The sequence below is a fragment of the Sorex fumeus genome, unplaced genomic scaffold (assembly GCF_029834395.1).
Source record: "Sorex fumeus unplaced genomic scaffold, SorFum_2.1 ptg000029l, whole genome shotgun sequence".
In the NCBI taxonomy this organism is placed as follows: Eukaryota; Metazoa; Chordata; class Mammalia; order Eulipotyphla; family Soricidae; genus Sorex; species Sorex fumeus.
In genome coordinates this window covers 9,078,596-9,084,806 of record NW_026606086.1, presented here as the reverse complement: position 1 = coordinate 9,084,806, position 6,211 = coordinate 9,078,596, and the positions used below count along the sequence as shown (strand labels likewise).

General features: G+C 47.2%; 1 pseudogene; it reads left to right on the top strand.

Moving 5' to 3' along the window:
* Positions 1-216: 216 nt before the first annotated feature.
* Positions 217-5,338, top strand: LOC130024622 (prohibitin 1-like; annotated as a pseudogene).
* Positions 5,339-6,211: the final 873 nt, after the last annotated feature.

Here is a 6,211-nt window from a genome sequence, read left to right as displayed (position 1 = left end):
TGTCTTGTTTTTGTCCCCCTGAAGCCCATGTGGGGTCACTGGCCCCTTGGTAGAGCCTCGGTGCTGGTACACCATCCCTGATCCCAGCAGGACTCAGGGGATACCCTAGTCAGGGGACTGGAACTTCCAGGGGAGACTGCCTCCCGCTGGCCGAGTGTAAGGTGTAGGGTGTAGCCTCGGGTCACCCTTTTGGCGATCCTACCTGGGGACGCAGCCATGCCTGGCTGTGTCTATGCTGATGGCAGCAGGACCTTCCAGGTGGCTTTGGTGGAGGCAGCTTCAGCAGCAGGGCCTCAGTTCTGGCCCCAGGAGCGGACAAGTAATTGACAGGGCCTGAGAGGCCCCATGTTATGGGATAGACTGGCCAGCTGGGTCCAACAGGGCCAAGGCCTGCTTTGGGTGCTGGGCAAAGACTAAGTGCAGCTCTGGCTTGGCCCCTCAGAGAGGAGGTGAGGACCTGGGATCCCCAGGTCAGCTATCACTTCGTGGTCATGACTCAGACTGGGGACAACCCAACCTTTAGGCCTCCCAACCTTCCTCTCAGTTGTCACTTAATGTCCCCTGTGCCAGGACGGAATAGAATCAAGCAGCAGGACCAGACTCACAGCAAGAGCGCAAGAGGATGTTGTGCGTTGGCCTTTGAAGTTCTGGGGGGGGGTGGGGGGGTGGGGGGTGGTAGGGGTGCAAGAGAAAACTCTAGTCGGACCCTCTAAGGGTGGATCCACACTGAGTGGGAGCGATGGAATTCACCTGCGGAGAGGGGGGTGTGGTGATTAATACAGGGAAAGGGGTATTGAGATCCACATGCAGAGAAGGGGTGGGCAGGATCTGTACACAAAGGTGGGGTGTCAGGATCCACTCCTGGAGAAGGGGTGTCTGCACTGGACCCACACATTGAGTTGGGTTTTTGGGACCGGACCCCGGGCCAGAGTTGGGCATGTGTGTCCCTGGAGATGCCGAGGTGGTGTCCCTCGGGTCAGGGCTGTGGTGTGGGCATAAGGGTGTTCAGTGCAGTTGCTTGATCCAGGCATGTCTGCTGTGCCCTGCTAGGTGCTGGACTAGAGCATGAGGCCCCTCCTGTGCACCATGGCAACAACTACACCCCCACCCTACCCACCCCACCCCTAGCAGCATTGGGAGTAACTGGAAGCAATCCAAGCTTACAAACACTAGCTGCAGAAGCCCATGTGCCCTGCCCCTAGGCTCCCATCTCCCTCCCCCAAGGGTGTCACCTTGAAAGCAGGACCATAAGAGATTCTCTGCAGGACATTTTGGGGGATAGGACAGAGAGGGTCTGGAGTTGGGGGGGAGTATGCAAAGTGTTGTGGCAAGGGCGGGTTCTTACTGAGAAAGAACCCCGATGGAAGCCGCACAGACATGTTCTGAGGTCATGTATCCTCAGTGATCGTGAAGTCCCTCTGCCTCCTTGCAGTTGTTTGTTTTTGTTTATGTTTTTTTTAATGAGAGTTAATAGGTAGATTTTTTTTTTTTTTTTTTGCTTCTTGGGTCACACCCGGTAATACACAGGGGTTACTCTTGACTTTGCAATCAGGAATTACTCCTGGCGGTGCTCAGGGGACCATATGGGATGCTGGAAATCGAACCTAGGTTGGCCTTGTGCAAGGCAAACACCCTAATCGCTGTACTATCGCTCCAGCCCCGATAGATTTTTATTTATTAATTTTTTTAAATTTTAGGCATCATGGGGCTGGAGCGATAGCACAGCGGTAGGGCATTTGCCTTGCGTGCAGCCAGCCTGGCCGAGCCGGGTTCGATTCCTCCGCCCCTTTCGGAGAGCCCGGCAAGCTACCGAGAGTATCTTGCCCACACGGCAAAGCCTAGCAAGCTATCCGTGACGTATTCAATATGCCAAATACAGTAACAAGAAGTCTCAAAATGGAGACGTTACTGGGCCCGCTCAAGCAAAATTGATGAACAACGAGAGGACAGTGTAGGCATCATGATTTACAATACTGTCAATGGTAGGGTTTCATGTAGACAATGTTCCAAGACCATATCCACCACCAGAGTGTTCTCCCCCCACACCCTGCCCCTCGACTTCCCCCAACACATTCACCCACCATAGTAAACTCAGTTTTGTAGAACAGTCCTCAGAGTCTTTGGCCTTTGGCCATTGATTATTCCCTTCCTATGTTTCTCTATAGCCCTCATATAAGAAATCATGCTGTGCCTGTCCTCTCCTCCTCTTCCTGGCTGCTGTCACTCAGCACGATACTCTCCAGATAGTCTCTTTGACACCCAGTGTACTGAGGTTCCCATGCCTGGACTCTTCAGGAGCCTTTCCCCAGCCCAGTGATGGATGGGAACCAACTTCCACTGTGAGGGACCCAGCCCGGTCATATGCTGAGCTTCAGAACATAGGCTGAAGATCCAGAGCAGGGGGTTTTGTGCTGCTTTGGACTTTCTTGCCATATCTGTTCTTAAAAGCTCCAGGATGTCGGTCAAAGGAACACTGTGGTTGAAGAATCCAAGCTTTACAGAGCACATGCCCACTATGCCGATGGGGCAAAACGTAATAAAAGAATTCAGGACCCACAAAGGGGATATTCAAACCAAAGTCATGCCTGGTCACAGACATCGTGATTTTCTATAGCTTCTTTCCCACACCTGCAGTACCTGCTGTCAGTGATGACACTTGTTTTTAATCAAGCAGAAGAAAATGGAAGTGAAGCACCATTTCATGCACCTACTCCAGCAACCTTCCTCTTAAGAACTTCAAGTTTCAGCAGTAGGTGTAGGAAGAATGCCTTTAAAACTAGTGTATACCTTTTCAAATTAAAACAAGTTTTTAGTGTAAATAACATTTCTCCAATTAACCTAACTAAAATTATATCATTATACTCCTTAATAACTAACTCCCAGTAAAAATTTTCCAAATTGCTTTATGTAAGTGTCCTTTATAGTTGGTTGCCTAAGATAGAGCTCAATAACGGAAACATAGATTCTACTTGTTTCATATGTCCCCTATCATCTCTTTCAAAAAGATAATAGCACTGTCGCACTGTCGCACTGTCGTCCTGTTGTTCATCAATTTGCTTGAGCGGGCACTAGTAACGTCTCCATTGTGAGACTTGTTGTTACTGTTTTTGGCATATGCCAAAAGGAGCTTGCCAGGCTCTACCGTGCGGGCAGGATACTCTTGGTAGCTTGCTAGGCTTTTGAGAGGGACAGAGGAATCAAACCCAGGTTGGCCACATGCAAGGCAAACGCCCTACCTGCTGTGCTATTGCTCCAGCCCAAAAAGGTAATAACATTTTCATTTATTCTTTTAAAAAAATTAAATGAAAGGATTGTTGTTTACAATAATATTAAAGTAACTATTTGATAGCAATAGTACTGTACCAATCACTGTCTCATGAGTCTCAGAAAAGACCCTTTTCAATGGTCTAAGGAGGAATAGAGGACAGTTGACCTTACTGACCTGATGACTTCTAGGTGTGTGTAGCTTATTTCTCTAACCTTTGAATTTCTGATCACTCAAAAGATGGAAAAACTTGAAGTTGGGTTCAATATTTTTTAAGTGCCAGAATTCTAAGTATATTTCATTTGTGAAGACAGCATCCAAGTGAAAGATTGGATTTCATAAATGACAATTATGAGGATCAAGGAGATAGCTCAGGGGGGCTGATGTATATTCTTTGTATGTGGAAGTCCCAGTTTCATTCCCAGGCACTATGTGGTACCTTGGGAGTAGATCCAGTATGCCACTGTGTGTGACCTCAAACCAAAGAGGGGCAGAGAGATCAGATAGTGGGTTAGAGACACCTGGCCAACCCAGATTTAATCCACATCTGGTCCCCACAGTGTGGCTGGAATGATTCCTGAGCACAGAACCAGGCCTTGAGTATGGCCCATGAAGAACAAAAAAAATAAATGAATGCAAATACAAATGAAATCATATCATCAGGCACGTAGCAACTCACACTGGATTTATCTCAAACCTGTGAAAAACAAGACCTACTAACTTGCTCATCATATGGAAAGGAGTCTTCTAGTGGATCTGTAGAATTTCAAGAATCACAAGTAAATGCATTGTCTCAAAAGTGGTAAAAATGGATGCAAAAGATCAGCTTATTTAAACCGTCTACAGGAAACAGCCTGCTCTCTCTTGGGACCTGAGGTTCTGTGCTTCTACTTTTTGACTCAGCCCTATCCTGACCCTACTTCCGGCCTTGGTCCCAAGCAGACCCATCTGTGTCATACTTGCCCTGCCAGGTCCCAACCTGGGCCCCAACCTCATAACTGACAACAAATCCAAATAGAGAAAGATTGGAAGTTAAAAGTGTGTTAAAAGTTAAAAGTTCTACTTTGTTCTTTAAGTGTGCAAGCCCTTCTAACTTCAGAATCTAATCTCCAGTTTTAATCATTTGACCATATTTTGTGGGATAATTTGTTGCATGAGTTTATGTCTTATTCAAACTAGTCACCTTCAAGTGACCTTGACATTTCTTCCCTTCAAGGAAATGTGCAGCCTCGGCCCTCCTAAGATAAGCATGCATCAATGAGTGTGGCTGAGAGATTTACATGCAGGTGTGAGTGGGTTCAGTAGGAAGAGCTGTTAATGTGTTTGAGTCCATGGGCAAGTTCCGTCTGTCTTTAACTGTTACAAAAGATGTGGTGAACTCAGCCTTGCATAATGTGGGTGCTGGGCACAAGTTGTCATTTTTGACCAGTTTCACGACATACAGGACCTTGTGGTGGGGGAAGGAACTCACTTCCTCATCCCTTGGGTACAGATAGCAATTGTCTCTGATTGCCACTTTCGGCCTCATGTTGTGCCTGTGATCCATTACTGGCAACAAAGACTTATAGTACGTCAGCAGCACGCTGGGCATCCTCCTCCAGCTGGTGGTCAGCCAGCTCATCTTTGCCAGCATCTTCACCAGCATCAGTAAGGACCATGAAAAGCACATGCTGCTGTCTATCACCCCAGAGATACTCAGCTCCGTGGGGGCTCACTTGGATGCCAGAGAACAGATCATCCAGAGGAAGCTGATCAGATTCATGGTGGAAAAGGCCTACCAGTTGGAGAAGGTGGTCATCATCACTGCAGAAGGCGACTCCAAGGTGGTAGAGCTGATTGCCAACTCACCACATTGAGGGACAACAGCCTGAGGGAGGTGGTAGGGGGTAGGTGGTATCACATACCCTCTCCTGCTCCCAGAACATCACCGACCTGCGAGATGGATAGTCAGTGCTCCCGCAGCTGCCCAGGGAGACCAAACCTCCAATGCCAGCCCCCCCGCCCTTCTCAGCATTGATCCCCAGCCTCCTCACCAGAAATCACTGCAATAATTTCATGATTGGCTTCAACTAAAGGAAATGGAAGTCAGGAAACACTGGGCAACTGCTGACAGAACAAACCTGTCTTCCAGTGCTAAGACATGCTCAGAATTATCAACTATAGGTGAAAAGCAAAGGTAGAAACTGCAAAAAAAAAAAACCATGTTTTACATATGTCTGCATACATATGGGATATTTCCAGAAAGACAGAGAAGAGCTGGATGTCTGTAATTTCAGGGAATGGGTCAGTGGGGGAAGAATAGGGTAGGGGGTGGGAAGAATAATTTTAGTGTACAGTTGTTTTGTATTCTTTTAGATCATGTGTACATGTTTTTCTGGCAACCACTAGTTAATTGTCAACTGCATTGATCTATAGCATTTTCATTTTTAGAAGAGTTTGCATTCTCCCATGTTTTCAGCTAAAGTTACCTGTTAGTCAAAGAATTTTAGGTGACTGACCATCAGTGCAGGGTACCTCTTTTACTCAGGACAAGCCCCTTTTGAACTCCTTCGAAATTACAAGACTGTTCCTTGGCACTCTGAGTGCACTGGGCTGGTCCTCCAGCACAGAAGGTTCGGGTCAGGCAGTACCGTATTCTCCTACTGCTTACTAAGGTCAAGCCCTCTTCACCCCTGTCCAGTTCACACAGAGGTATTTTTAACTTCGGTGTTGACTTACACAAAGGTTCCAGTACTCTCTGGGGTGTATTAGGAGACGAGAAAGAGGAGATTCCACACTTAGACTCATTTGCCTTATAAGTAGAAATGTGCGGACTTACACACCTTGGAGAATTGGGTTCTAAAAGCTGTGCTAGGTAAATGCTCCTTTATACTCTTCCCCGTAAACACTTTGAATATTGTCTTTCTTCTATTTCTGACACAGAAAGGCAGTACAGGACTGGCCAGC